Below are 16,129 nucleotides of genomic sequence, written 5' to 3' on the forward strand. Positions count from 1 at the left end.
CCCTACCGTTTTCTGTCAATTACTTTCTATTAGGTAATTCTTTCTCCCCCCAAATGCATCAGCTTCCTTTATTCTGCAAACTCTTTTATTGATTCCACCCGTTAGCCATCAGCTTACTTTCCCCTCTTGCACCTCACCAACTATCCGGGAAAGACAGCTGGCCTTCAGGTGTTAGTTAGAACCTTTCCATTGAAAGCACAAAAGGTCAACTAAAAGCAGCTTACCAATGAGTAGTACATCATTTTTCAGAGCCAGAGAGGGTTGATTCTGCCTCTGATAAAGCCAGCTTCTCTGTGGTTCTTTCTGAAACCCCTGGCTCAGGGACTTTCCCCTTCTGTGCCACCTCTCCAGCTGCATCATGTGCCTGTGCCCAACCAGTCCCTGGCACAGAGACCGGAAGTCTCTGGCTGGCTAAGATCCATTCCCTGGTGGCTGAGGAGGGGGGTCTCCTTCTTTGGGTACAGGGCAGGTAAGTTCCAGAACAAAATCAAACTTACTAGAAAAGAAAAAGGATAGAGAGTGGTTATTGAATCTACGAACTGCCCAATAATCTTTCAATAAATTGTTTTTCTGCTTAAGTTGGCCAGTGCTGGTTTCTGTGGCCTGTAACCACAGAACTCTAGCTGATCTATACTCTGGGGCTGCACAGCGAGGTGAGAGAAGCAGCAGTCAAGGCCAGGGCGGTGATGTCAACACACATTCATGAGACAGCATAGCCTGAACACATGGAAGCGGATGGAAAACAGGACCTCAGGGAAAGAGTTTTGAAAGCTGGGTCTTTAGGGTTTAGAGCCAGAGGCTGTATTATTCCAGGTGACTTTGCTGTGATCACACCCCCAGGCTATGTAACCTGGGGAAGGTGGGTTGTAAGGATGTTCAGTAATGTTGAAGTGCAGCCTGTAGTCCCAGCTACTCAGGAGGCTGAGGCAAGAGAATCGCTTAAGCCCAGGAGTTGGAGGTTGCTGTGAGCTGTGTGAGGCCACGGCACTCTACCGAGGGCCATAAAGTGAGACTCTGTCTCTACAAAAAAAAAATAAAAAAAATAAAAAAAATAAAAAAAATAAAAAAGTAATGTTGAAGTGCACTGAAATGACCACTCCTTTTTAAATTCTAACTTTTCCTTGGTGCCCAGGAGGCTGTCCATCTACACGGCTGGCCTCTCCCAGACACTGGCATTGCTTCAGAAGCCTGGAACAATCATACCACCATCCCCACCCTGCATCCTTACCTTCCCCAGGACACGCTGCTTCATGGTTCTGTGTGGGAGCAGCTCCCCCACCTCTGCAGCAAGAGACTCACTCCATCATCACTCAGACCTGCCTCACCCCCAGATCTGAGGCTCAGACCTTCCTTCCCTGACCAGAATGCCTTTCCTTCCTCCTCTTGCCTCCCAACTCACATCTAGCCTGCTTTGAAGACCCTGCTGCAGGCTGGGGTCTGGTGGCTCAGGCCTGCAATCCTAGCACTCTAGGAGGCCACGGTGGATGGACTGCCTGATTAGGAGTTCCAGACCAGCCTAAGCAAGAAGTAGACCCTGTTTCTACTAAAAACAGAAAAACTATCCGGGTGTAGTGGCAGCACCTATAGTCCCAGCTACTCAGGATGCTAAGGTGAGGGGATTGCTTGAGCCCAAGAGTTTGAGGTTGCTGTGGGCTATGCTGTGGGCTATACGGCACTCTACGCAGGGTACAGAGTGAGACTCTGTCTCAAAAATAAATGAATAAATAAAAGAATAACCTAATCTAGTCCAGCACACAATCAACATCTCATCAGTGGCTAAGTGGCTGTCAACACCGTCTTACTGTCTTCTGCCTCATGGCCAATGGCCTGCCCCAAAGCCGGCCACTTTACTGCCCCCCCTCCAGCTCTGCAATGCCCCCACCCCTCTCACTTCTCTCTCTGAGCTGGAGGCTCCTGTCCTGTTCTCACTGCCCCTCCCCACATTCCTAACAGACAGCCCCTCTCCTTGCGGTGGCATCATCTGCAGGAGTAAGAGTGTCTGACACGGGTGGCGCCTGTGGCTCAAAGGGGTAGGGCGCCGGCCCCATATGTCGGAGGTGGTGGGTTCAAACCCAGCCCTGGCCAGAAACTGCAAAAAAAAAAAAAAAAAGAGTGTCTGACAGAAGCACCACTACCTCTGCCTCAGGAGGACAGCTTTGACTTCTGATCACAAGATGGTACAGCAAAGCCCACTTTTTCTCTCAAAAATCACCCCCAAAATGACAAGGAAAATGAGAGAGGCCCGGCGCCCGTAGCTCAGTAGTTAGGCATAGCTCAGCCCCACATACAGTGGGGCTAGCAAGTTCGAACCTGGCCTGGGGCTGCTAAACAACAATGACAACTACAACAAAAAATAGCTGGGCACTGTGGAGGGCGCCTGTAGTCCCCCCTACTCGGGAGTCTGAGGCAACAGAATTACTTAAGCCCAAGAGTTGGAGGTTGCTGTGAGCCGTGACACCACGGTACTCTACCGAGGGCGACATAGTGAGACTCTGTCTCAAGAAGAAAAAAGAAAAAAAAAAGAGAGAGAGAGAGAAATAGAAACCCAAAGTCCATCTTCAACTAAACTAGGAGACATTTAGAATCCTGACCCATCCACTTCATATGAAAACAGAAAGTGGCCAGGCATGGTGGCTCACGCCTGTAATCCTAACACTCTGGGAGACCTAAGCCGGTGGATTGCTTGAGCTCAGGAGTTTGAGACCAGCCTGAGCAAGGGTGAAACTCCATCTCTAAAAATAGCCGGGCGTTATGACATCACAGCACTCAACCCGAGGGTGACTGAGTGAGACTCTGTCTCAAAAAAAAAGAAAAAGAAAACAGAAAGTGATGTATGTAATTCTAGCACTCTGGGAGACTAAGGTGGGTGGATTGTCTGAGCTCAGGAGTCCAGACCAGCCTGAGTAAGAATAAGACCCCCGTCTCTACTAAAAATAGAAAACTAGCCAGGTGTTATGGCAGGCACCGGTAGTCTCATCTACTGGGGAGGCTAAGGCAAGAGGATTACTCAAACCAGGAGTTCGAGGTTGCAATAGAGTAAGACTCTGTAAAAAAAAGAAAGAAAGCAGGGAGGGAGGGAAGGAAGGAAAGAAAAGAAACAGAAAGTAGATGGAAGGGTGGGAGGTGACCCTACAGAGCCCAGGAAAGGCAGGCCAAAGACAGTCAGAGACACAGACCCATGAGAAGCAACTCTGGAAATAGAAGTAATAATCAAGACAGAAGCCAGGCAGGTGGACTGCCTGAGCTCACAGGTTTGAGACCAGCCTGAGCAACAGCAAGATCCCTGTCTCTAAAAATAGCCAGGTGTTGTGGCAGGCACCTGTGGTCCCAGCTACTTGGGAGGCTGAGGCAAGAGAATCATTTGAGCCCAAGAGTTCGAGGTTGCTGTGAGCTATGACACCACAGAACTCTGCTGAGGGGGACAAAGCGAGGGTCTGTCTCAAAAAAGAAAAAAAGAAAAAAAAAGACAGAAGGCATGGGTGAGACAGGGTCTAAAACCTAGGGAATTGCCTAGAGATCTGTTTAAAGAGCAACTGTCAGGTCACCCAGTCACACCCAGCACTACCAAGTGACTTATTCTATCCCCTTTCCCACATGTAGGAGACAGGAAGATGGATTCTGGAAATATTGAAACACAGGGATTCTGGACTTGGGAGCAGGAGGAGAAAAAGGAGTGAGATCAAAAGCTAAACAGAAAGGTCCAGGTACAGTGGTTCACACCTATAATCCCAGCACTTGGGAGACCAAGGCAGGTGGATTGCCTTAGCTCACAGGTTCGAGGCCAGCCCGAGCCAGAGCCAGACCCTGTCTCTAAAAATAGCCGGGTGTTGAGGCAGGTGCCTGTAGTCCCAGCTACTTGGGAGTCTGAGGAAAGAGAATCACTTGAGCTCAGGAGTTTGAGGTTGCTGTGAGCTGTGACGCCATGGCACTCTACCAAGAGTGACAAAGTGAGACTCTGTCTCAAAAAAAAAAAAAAGCTGAATGGCAGTGGCATTCTGAATTATGTCACCTAGTCTTCCCAGTCCCACACTGCACCCAGCTCAAGGACTCCAGCCGAGAGGCTTATATAGCCTTCAAGCAGACTAGATTAGAGAATTTTTTTTCGGAAAAACCAAACTGTGCCAGAGAAAAAAGCCTTTTAACAACTAACAACTGGTACTCTCTCCAGTGACACAGTCCAGCCACCTGATTGCCCTGCCCTAAGGGCACAGTGAGAGCTTCCAACTGGCTCTCTACTGCCTCCTTCTCAAATGGGGACAGACAGTGAAGGAATAGCAGACAGCTGAGGGAGGCCTCTAACACGATACATATCAAAACCACAGAGTACATGAGATCCCAGGAGACAGAGACAACATGGGGAGACAGAAATTTCAAATTAATATCCTCAAAGATACTGCATGAGTCCAAAGAACATGAAACTATTGAAAGAAAAAACAAAGGCTGGGCATAGTGGCTTATGCCTGTAATCTTAACATGCTCGGAGGCCAAGGCAGGTGGATCCCTTGAGCTCAGGAGTTTGAGTCTAGCCTGACCAAGACCAAGACCCAGTCTCTAAAAATAGTTGGACATTGGAGTCCAGCTACTCAGGAGGCCGAGGCAAGAGGTTTCCTTGAGCCCAAGAGTTTGAGGTTGATGTGAGCTATGATGTCACAGCACTCAACAGCAGGCCAGAGTAAGACTGTATCTCAAAAAAAAAGAAAGAAAGGAAGAAAGAAAAAACAAGCAGTGGCTGACACCTATAATCCTAGCACTCTTGGAGGCTAAAGTGGGTGGCTAAAGTGGGACAATCGCATGATCGGGAATTCCAGACCAGCCTGAGCAAGAGCCAGACTCCATTTCTACTAAGAATAGAAAAACTAGCTGGGTGTTGTGGTGGGCACCTGTAGTCCCAGCTACTCAGGAAGCTGAGGCAGGAGGATCTCTGGAGCCCAAGAGTTTGAGGTTGCTGTGAGCTGAGATGATACCACAGCACTCTACACAGGGTGACAGAGTGAGACTCTGCCTCACAAAAAGAAAAAAGAGGGCGGCGCCTGTGGCTCAAAAGAGTAGGGCGCTGGCCCCATATGCCAAAGGTGGCAGGTTCAAACCCAGGCCCAGCCAAAAACTGCAAAAAAAAAAAAAAAGAAAGAAAGAAGGAAAAAGCACCCAGAGAATATGAAAACACTATTGACAATTGTCTGAAATAAAAGAAAAAGGGTCATAACATTATATTTAGTAAATAGATGAGTATATAACATAAAGGATATCTCCCAGAAAACTGAACAAAAAGATACCTAAAAAGAGAGAAATAATAATAAAAGAAAAATTAGAAGATCAATCCAAGAAGCCTAATATCCAAATAATAGGAGTTGCAAAGAATGAAGAGAGAAAATGGGGGTCAAAGAAATAACAAAACTTCCCAGAACTAAAGGATATAAATTGTTGCAAGAGATTTTTAAGCTTTAATTTGCACCAGAATATATTGCTGAAAAATTTTTAAATTAAATTAAAAAACAGAATCTATTGCTGGGACCTATCACCAGAGTTTCCCATGCAGTAGGTGAGAGTAGGTGGGGTAAGGCCCCAGAACGTGTATTTCTACCATTTTCTCGCTGGTGATCCTGATGCTACTGGTCTGGGGTGCACACTTTTAGAACCGCTGTTCTAGATTAAAAGGCCCAGGCAGTGCCTGTGGCTCAGAGGAGTAGGGTGCCTGCCCCATATGCCAGAGGTGGTGGGTTCAAACCCAGCCCCAGCCAAAAACCAAACAAACAAAAAAAAAACACTTCATTTAAAAGACCCTATCAAATGCCCAGAGAAATGAATGAAAAATGACTCACATCAATACACTGTGACATTTCAATATATCAAGGATAAAAGAAAAAAATCCTAAAAGTGGGGGTGGGGAAACGGAGGAGGTGAATTCAAGTCTTAGAAATCAAAATCACAAGAACTTCTCAACTGCAAAATTAGAAGCTAAAAAACAAAGGAGCAATGAATGTCTTCAAAATTCTGAAGAAAAATGATTTTCAACTTAAAATTCCATACCCAGCCAAAACTATCAATCAAGTGTGAAGGTGGAATAAAACCGTTTTAAGAATGCAAAAGTTTCTAAAATCTTACCTCTTAGGCACTCTTTCTCAGGAAGCTACTGGAGGATGTACTTCATCAAAACAAGGGAGTAAATTAAGGAAGAAAAAAACACTGGGCCCAGGAAAGAGGAAAAGGAAGAAGGCAGTAAGAAGTCGAGGATGACAGGTGAGGTGTACCAGAGGCCCAGAAAACAACACTTTCAGAGAAAAGTGCAAGGATGGATGGATCATTCTAGGACAAATGTCTCCAAGAGGAAAAAAAAAATAGAACTGATAAAATTATATGACAGGTTTAGCCATATGCAAAATTGTATTGAGAGGGCGTTTTACAGAACTGTTGAAGGATGTGGGAAGACAGAGCCAGAGATTCAAAGAAAACTAAGCAAATAAAAAATGAGACAATTGGGCAGTGCCTGTGGCTCAGTCGGTAAGGCGCCGACCCCATATACCGAGGGTGGCAGGTTCAAACCCGGCCCTGGCCAAACTGCAACCAGAAAATAGCCGGGCGTTGTGGCGGGTGCCTGTAGTCCCAGCTACTCGGGAGGCTGAGGCAAGAGAATCGCTTAAGCCCAGGAGTTGGAGGTTGCTGTGAGCTGTGTGAGGCCACAGCACTCTACCAAGGGCCATAAAGTGAGACTCTGTCTCTACAAAAAAAAAAAAAAGAGACAATTAACTCCAAAAAAAAACAAAAAAGTTGTACAGGAAAGGAAATGTAAACAGAATATACAACAAAGTTACATCAGAAAAGGAAATATAGACAGAACAATTGCCTCAAGAATAAACAATATTTGCAAAGCCAGTAATCAGATCACTCAACATGGATTTAACTGTAAATTATTATATGAACATAAGGTGGTGGGGGAAAGGGAACAGAAAATCAAAATCTTCCTCTATGAAAACATGAAGTCAGCAAATTAGATGAATGGCAGTAAATATACTACACCAGAAAAAAAAGCTAAAAGTTGAAAGTGGTTGCCCCCAGGGACTAGGATAAGGGTTAGAAGAAAAGCCAGGGGGATTTCTGATTTCTGTCTTTCTTTTTTTTTATTTTTTGAGACAAAGTTTGTTACCCTCGGTAGAGTGCTGTGACATCACAGCTCATAGCAACCTCAAACTCTTGGGCTTACATGACTCTCTTGCCTCAGTCTCCAAGTAGCTGGGACTACAGGCATCTGCCACAATGCCTGGCTATTTTTTTGTTGCAGTTGTCATTGTTGTTTAGCAGGCCCAGGACAGGCTTGAACCCACCAGCCTCGGTGTATGTGGCCGGCACCCTACCCAAGGAGCTATAGGCGCCAAGTCAGGAATTCTGATTTTGTTACAAGCCTTTTAATACTATCTGATTTTTCAGCTATCTATAGTGTATGTATTGTCTTCACAGAATAAATATTGACCTTATTTATTTATTTATTTATTTTTGTTTGTTTTTGAGACAGATCTCACTATGTCGCCCTCAGTAGTGTGCTGTAGCGTCACAGCTCACAGCAACCTCAAACCCTTGGGCTTCAGCGATTCTCTTGCCTCAGCCTCCCAAGCAGCTGGGAGGGACTACAGGCGCCCGCCACAATGCCCAGCTATTTTTGGGTTGTAGTTGTCTTTGTTGTTTGGCAGGCCCGGGCTAAATTCGAACCCACTACCTCTGGTGTATGTGGCTGGCACCCTAACCGGTGAGCTACGGTCGCCAAGCCATGATTTCTGACTTTGTTACAAGACTTTTAACACTATCTGATTTTTCAGCTATATATAGTGTATGTATTATCTTCACAGAATAATTATTGATCTTATTTATTTATGTATTTTTTGAGACAGATTCTTACTCTATCACCCTGGGTAAGAGCCATGGCATCACTATAGCTCACAGCAAACTCAAACTCTTGGGCTCAAGAGATTCTCCTATGTCAGCCTCCCGGGTAGCGAGACTACAGGCACCAGCCACAGGACCCACCTAGTTTTTCTTTTTTCTTTTTTTTTGTTTTTGAGACAGAGTCTTATTTTGTCACCCCCAGTACAGTGCCGTAGCGTCATAGCTCATAGCAACCTCAAACTCTGGGGCTCAAACTATTCTCTTGCTTCAGCCTCCCAAGTAGCTGGGAATACAGGCGCCTGCCACAACAACCGGCTGTTTATAGAGACAGGGATCTTGCTCTTGCTCAGGCTGGTCTCAAACCCATGAGCTCAGGCAATCCACTCACCTCAGCCTCCCAGAGTGCTGGGATTACAGGCGTGAGCCATGGTGCGTGGCCTAAATATTGATTTTATAAAGCAACTAGAACTCTAGTGCCACATCCTCCATTTCGGCAGGCCTGCAGGACTCTGAGGACTCAGAGGAGCAGGGGTTTCTCTGCCCTCTTCCCCTTTGGTGTGGGTATTACTCATCAGCTCACCTGTCCTCCTCTCTGTAATGCAAATTCTCCATATCCTGTTCTTGGTAGCAGACACCAGCTGAGTGGCTGTACCGAACTCTAAGTTTCTAGAACACACCTTTGGGGCTTTAAATGCCCTTTACCGAAAAGACTATTTATTCTTCCCTTCTCTGCTCCCACTTCTACTGATTAATTCTGGTTTATACTTCAGGCCTCAGCTGAGATAACCTGTCCTCCAAGGCTCTTCTCCCCACCTAATCTGAGCTGCAGGCTTCTGCTACTATTTTCCCTGCCAGCCTTTAGCAACATATATTGTAGCCACTCCTCATGTTGGCATGGCATTAGACTGTAAGCTCTAGGAGGGCAGGGACTCTTATTCACAGTAGCCCCAGGACAGGGCCTGGTGCATGGTTAAAGAGTCAGTAACCATGCAAATACATGATTCATTTTTAGTAGGAGCTCAAGGAGTGAAACAATGACTCACAAAAAATGCAGACCCCTTCCCCTAAATATTTAAAACCTCAGCCTCCCTTCTGCCATCCACTATCCCGCCTTCCCACAGTGTCACACTTCTCAGGCAAGTTGGCTGGGCCAATGAGGGACTTCCCGTCCGTTCACTCCTGCCTCAATCTGGCAAGAAGCGGGTGCCCCTTCATGCGACAGGGTTTTCTAACCCCCAAGTTTGTACTACATTGGAACGAGCGCCTGAGGGGGGTGGGGACCTGTCTGTCTAGCCCAGAAGGAAACCTCCCCTGGTAGGCACAGCTCTCAGAGGTCGGGGGGTGGGGGGGGGCAGCTTAACAGAGAGTATCCGGTTAGTTCTGGACTTTGGCTAGCCTAACAGGATAGAGCTTAGCCTAGCTCAGCGGCTGGCCCTACCCAGCCCTCTTACTTCTCCATCCATTTTTGCAGGCCAAGAGCTGGGTGTCTTTTAAAGGGAAGGTACGTGGCTCGGGAATGGTGTGCAGGGAGGACTGAAGGCCAGGTGCCCTCGGCTGGGCACGGCAGGTGGGGGGTGGGGGAGGCGGGTATGCCTAAAACCCGGCCTTGCTCCGCAGCCCCCTCCCATTCCCCAGAGTTCTACAGGCCAAAATGTAGCTGGTGCCCTGGAGGTCTGGGAAGTACGGATCAGAATTTACTTAACTGGGAAGCCTCTAGGTCGCCTGCCAGGGTCAGGGGCGGCCTGCCTCCCCACCCCCACCGCGTCATGTGACCTCAAAGAGCCTCCCAGGCTTTGGAATGCAGCGACCTAAGCAGTGCCCCCGAGGGCCAGCGGAGCGGCGGGGGAGGGAGGGGACAAGAAAGGAGGGACCGCAGTGGAGCGGGCAGGGCTGGCGGGGTGGGGGTGGGGCGCAGGCGGGGCCCCTTCTTTGCTCGCCCACTTCGAAAGCCCAGAGGAGCAAGGGACGGGGGAGGTTTGTTTGTCCAGGGTACCTGTAAATACCGGCCGAGAAACTTGATCAGCTCCCGTCGCTTTCCTATTTAGGGGAAGGGCTGGGGCCAGAGGACTAGTGGCTGCTGGGGGCGCAGGTCACGTGGGCCTCCAGGATCTGGGGGCCGGGGGGGGGGCAGGGCCGTGTTCCAGAAGTGTGATCGGGAGGCAGGAATCCCTGCCAGCCCTGCAGGCTTCCGCCCCAGAGGGTTCTATTTGTCTTTATCTCGAGCTCTGCCACTCTGTGAGATGGGAGGGCCCCGCTCCGGGTCCGTCCACCCAATGCGCCCTTCCCGAAGGCTCTAGGGCAAGCTGTGTCAGTCGGTGTCGCCAAGACTCAGTGGGCCTCGGACAAGTGTAGATCTGACTCCCCCGGCGCCAAGCTCCTGTGCCTGGGGTGGGTGCGGGTAGGCCCTGCTCAGGTTCTGGGACTCCCTCACTGGGTCGTAGACAAAGTGCCTAGGAGGCTGGCATCCTGCCTCCCTGGCTCAGTGCCCCAGGCGATCATCAGTGCCAGAAAGGAAGGTGCCCGCTGGGACTGGCTTCCAACAGAGCACCGTGTGCCAGGCTCTGTGACCGGCATCAGGGATGTGTGCTAAAAAGACAGAAGCTGCCCTGAAGGAGCTTACAGTGCAGTGGGGAACCCGGGGTGAAAATACAGACGCATCTAAATCAGACTGAGACCTGAAGGGATTTGAAAATAAGGTGGCACCTGAACTGTATCTTCAAGAATGAGGAGTTAACCTCACCAGGAAGGAAAGGGCATCCAGACAGAAAAATCTGCCTGGGCAAAGGTGTGGAGGTGCGGTGTGTCAACACGAAGCCCAGGTACTTCTGGTCCCTCCTGACAGAAGCCCTGAAGAGTGCAGAAGATGGGAGGGACCATGTGTGTCCCCACGAGGTGGATGACAGTCTTGGGGAACTGCTGAATCATTCCATTTAGACAGGATCAGGACAATCCTGTTTATATGAACAAGATTTTCTAGAAGGGCTGAAGATAGATTTGGATTTGGGACAGAAAATGAAAAAGGTTGATTGCCAGCCTGTTCCCAGCCTCCTGAAACAGCAGGCCGGGGGAATGGAAGGAAGGAAAGGCCCTAACAAATACCTGGGAGAGAAAGCCTCTGGTGTTCAGGACTGATTTGGGGCAGGTGTGAATGCAGAAGAGATTTGAAGGACCTTGGGTTTCTGGCTTGGGGAACTGAGCAGATGATGGATGCAGAAGGAATAGATTTGGAGGAAAAGTTGATGATGATGAGAGTAATGTCTATTGAGCACTTAGTGTTTCTGTTAGCCCCTAAATACTTCACATATTATCTCAATCCTCAAAAAAAGGTGCTATTGTTACCTCCATTTTAATATTGGGAACCTGAGCCAAGAGGTTCAGTGTCTTAAGTGGTAGGGTTGGAATAATGAGCATGCCTGTGCACTTTACAGCATGCATCATCCAAAATCTGAAACCCCAGTGAGGTTTCCCAGACTGCTCTACAGAGAAGCCGCACTCTACCACTAGCTCTCCAGCCTTCCCCTGCCCTCCACCTCTGGCTTCAACAGCTGTTCAGTCATTGTCCTTGGGTCTCTCTCCTCCACCCCACTCCAGCCCAAAGACCTTGCCTTAGGAGGCCAGAATAGGACCACAGAATCCTTTTTTTAATTTTTAATTTTGAGACAGAGTCACTTTGTCACCTTCAGTATAGTGCTGTGTCATCATAAGTCACAGCAACCTCAAACTCTTGGGCTCAAGCGATCCTCTTGCCTCAGCCTTCCAAGTAGCTGGGACCATAGGTGCCCAAAACAATGCCCTGCTATTTTTAGAGATGGAGGGTCTCACTCTTGCTTAGGCTGGTCTCGAACCCCTGATCTCACCTTCTAGTTGGAAAGCCACTTCAGCCTCCCAGAGTGCTAGGATTATAAGTGTGAGCCACCACATCTGGCTACCTTTTACTCCTTTTTTTTTGAGACAGAGTCTCACTTTGTCACCCTAGGTAGAATATAGTGGCATCATAGCTCACAGCAACCTCAAACTCTTGGGCTTAAGCAATTCTCTTGCCTCAGCCTCTCAAGCTGCTGGGACTACAGGTGCCTGCCACAATGTCCTGCTATTTTTTTGTTGCAGTTGTCATTGTTGTTTAGCAGGCCCAGGCCAGCCTCAAACCCACCAGCTTCGGTGTATGTGTCAGATGCCCTACTCACTGAACTACAGGCGCAGAGATAGGATTTCTGATTTTGTTACAAGCCTTTTAACACTATCTGATTTTTCAGCTATATATAGTGTATGTATTATCTTCACAGAATAAAATTTGACCTTATTTATTTATTTTTTGAAACAGAGTCTTACTCTATCACCCTGGGTAAGAGCCATGGCATCACCATAGCTCACAGCAACCTCAAACTCGGGCTCAAGAGATTCTCCTATTTTGTTGTTGTTGTTGCAGTGGTTTTGTTTTTTTTTTCCGAGATAGAGCCTCAAGCTGTCACCCTGGGTAGAGTGCTATGGCATCACAGCTCACAGCAACCTCCAACTCCTGGGCTGAAGCAATTCTCTTGCCTCAGCCTCCAAGGTAGCTGGGACTATAGGTGCCTGTCACAACGCCCGGCTATTTATTGGTTGTGGTTGTCATTGTTGTTTGGCAGGCCCAGGCTGGATTCAAACCCACCAGCTTTGGTGTATGTGGCTGGCGCCTTAGCCGCTTGAGCTACAAGTGCTAAGCCAGTGGGGTTTTTTTGTTCTTTTTTATTGGCCGGGGCCAGGTTTGAACCCACCACCTCTGGTATATGGGGCCAGCACCCCACTCCTTGAGCCACAGGCACCACCCTCTCCTATTATTTTTTGAGACAGAGTCTTACTTTGTCACCCTCAGTAGAGTGCCATGATGTCACAGCTCACAGCAACCTCAAACTCTTGGACTCAAGCTATTCTCTTACCTCAGCCTCCCAAGTAGTTGGGAATACAGGTGCCTGCTACAACGACCAGCTATTTTTTGTTGTAGCTTTTGTTTGGCAGGCCTGGGTTGGATTCGAACCCGCCAGCTCTGGTGTATGTGGCTGGCACCCTAGCTGCTGAGCTACAAGTGCTGAGCCTACTCTTTTTTTTATTTTTTAATCAACGTAATTTAAGTGTGCCAAGAGAGTTTAACTATAGGTTCAAGTGTGCATTAAGATAACAAAGGTTAGAGTGGGTGCCTAACTACTTTCAGAAGGTGAAGTAGAATTATTTTAACAGTGGGTCACAACCCAGCCGTGGATCACGAAATCACTTTAGAAGGTCATGACTAGCACCTTTATTTACTTTGTTTATTTATTTATTTATTTACCTATTTATGTATTTAGAGACAGAGTCTCACTTTGTCACCCTTGGTAGAATACCATGGCATCAAAGCTCGAAGCAACTTCAAACTCTTGGGCTCAAGTGATTCTCTTGTCTTAGCCTCCCAAGTGGCTGGAACTACAGGCGCCCACCACAACACTGGCAATTTTTAGAGACAGAATCTGGCTTTTGCTCAGGCTGGTCTCAAACTCCTACTCCTGAGCTCAGGCAATCCACCCATCTGGCCTCCTGGAATGCTGGTATTACAGGTGTGAGCCACCATACCTAGCCAGCTAGCACCTTTAAAAAGGTGAGGCAGGTTGGCGCCTGTGGCTCAAATGAGTAGGGTGCAGGCCCCGTATGCCAGAGGTGGCGGGTTCAAACCCAGCCCCAGCCAAAAACTACAAAAAAATAATAATAATAAAATAAATAAATAAATGAGGCCGGGCTCAGCGGCTCATGCGTATAATCCTAGCACTTTGGGAGGCCGAAGCCAGAGGATCACTTGAGCTAAAGAGATCAAGACCAGCCTGAGCAAGAGCAAGACCCTTGTCTCTAAAAATAGCTGGCATTGTGGCAGGTGCCTGTAGTTCCAGCTACTTAGGAGGCTGAGGTAAAAGGATCACTTGCGCTTGGAAGTTTGAAGCTGCTGTGAGCTGTAACACCACGGCACTCTACCCAGAGTGAAACTGTCTCTAAATAAATAAGTACATAAATAAATAAATAAAATGTATTCAATAGAAAATAGCAGAGTGTACACATATAGCAAGGGTAAGTATCTTCATGAAACTTTGGTTTTGGTTATTTCACAATATAAATTGCATTTCTTTCTGTGGATCACTGAACCTCTGGACAAAAGAACACTGGTTAGACATAAAGTCAAAGAGGGACTTTACCTAACAAATGCAATCGGTGCAACCTGGTTTCTTGTACCCTCAATGAATCCCCAACAATTACAAAAAAAGAGATAAAGTCAAGATCTATACAGCAAACACGTAAAGGCTGCCTATTCTGAATTAGGCACTATGCCACTATGCTGGGCATAAGAGACCCAGTGAAGAATAGGACAGCCTCCAGTCTCAGTCCACCTTCCCGTTGTAAAGTCATTAAGTAAACATTTGCAAGATAGGGTACTAAATGCTCTAAGAAGGTATGTAGGAGGCTGACTTGAGAGTGGGCATCTGGGAGGGCTTCCCAGAGGAGGTGATGCAGTCAGAGCTCTTAGCAAGAAAAGACAGTGACTAGGTTCTAGTATCTCCACCACATCCTGTATATTGGAAGGCAACTATGTCAAAGTGTCAAGGATTCTACAAATCTAAAGAAAGACACCTAGTCCTGCCTCCTCTCAACAAGCTATGACTCTCAGGGAGTCAACCTTTCCAGACCCTGATTCCTCATTTACAAAACTGGCATCCACAAAACTGGGCATAATATCTGTTCTGTCAACCTCAAAATGGTGAGATATCAAGATAATATCTGTGAAAGTACTTTGTAAACTACAAAAGGGGAGGGATTGTCTCATGGATGAGGAAATGGAAGCCGAGTGAGGTAAAGTGTCCTACCTCACATGATAGTGCTAGGGGTAGCAGGTCTCCTCAATCCCTAGACCTCGGCTCTTGTCTGTGTTCCTCCCACTGCAACTACCTACTGCCTTGCAAAAGGGTAGGGGCAGGTGGAAGAAAGCCCCCCTAGCAATCTGACTATTGAAGATTTACCTTAAGGATTCCACTGTTTTAATAAAGAGAAGTAAATACGTGTAAGTTAGAACTCCTCCATTCCCCCTTCTGTTAATGAATTAAAATTACCCAAATTCAGTGTTTAAAGTTACATAAGCATCATTCAGATCTTCTGTAACAGCCACTTACATTTTGGAAAAACAGCATTTCCATTAAACTGGTGTTATATAAAAAGGTTTTGTGTATGTGCGTAGGAACAGTAGAAACAGGCAGACATGAGCTTGGGGAGGCACATACATGATTTCACCTGTCCTCATGAAGAAGGGACCAGAAGGAGGAGGTGTTTGATGATAGTACATGTGAACTACTTGTCCTCTGACCACCAGTAAAACCTAATGCATATTGGACAATGGGAACTCTGTTGCAGGAAGCCCCTTCCTTGCCAAGGCCACCCAATCGCAGAATAGCAGGATTGCTATTAGTTCTTAAGTCACCCAGTCCAACCTTATGACACACCATTCTTGCCGGCCTTGACCTGAAGAGCTTCCAACCTCCCAAGGTAGCCCATGTCACCTGTAGACAGATACAGATTACTGGGAAAGACCTGGCTATTAAACTTAAACCTGCCTTTCCGGAGCACCACCTGTTGGGAACAAATGTAAATCCTTCACCTACAGTTCTGAGCAGGGTAAGCAATCGAGTTTAGAGTCCAGTAGCCTTGCCAGACAGGGATGCCCTGGGGCCTAAAGAACCCGAAGGGAGGGCAGGGAGCCGGCGTCCTTAAAACACGCTTTTCTCTTAGAGACCTCTTTCCATCAAAACTGAGAATGGAACTACGAGGTAGGCTGAGAGGAAGGAGATGGGGCTAGGTTGTGAGAAGGCGGGGCTGCCTAAACGGGAATAAATGAGTGTCTTCGAGGAAAGCCTCGCATCTCAGGTCTTTTTGTAAGTGTGGGGGTCACACAGTCCGGAGGTCAGTTCCAGCTCTTACACGCAGGCGTCCTAGGTCCGCCCCCACACCCATGCCTTACGGGATTCGACCGTGGAACTCTTTCACGTGAATGGGTAGATGTTGATTCGAGGGTAAGCATGAAGTAAGGTAACTGTCCCGAGCCCCATCCCCCACTCCCGGCTCTGGCCAGACCCCAGTTAGACTTCCCGGCTTGCCCTAGTCACCCAAAGGGCGGAACAATCCAGTCTTCCCTGAGTGCAGTCGCTGAGACAAGAACACCTCAGCACAGAGCACAGAAGCGTGAGGTTTGGAATGGTCTTTTAAGTAG

The sequence above is a fragment of the Nycticebus coucang genome, chromosome 12 (assembly GCF_027406575.1).
Source record: "Nycticebus coucang isolate mNycCou1 chromosome 12, mNycCou1.pri, whole genome shotgun sequence".
NCBI lineage: Eukaryota > Metazoa > Chordata > Mammalia > Primates > Lorisidae > Nycticebus > Nycticebus coucang.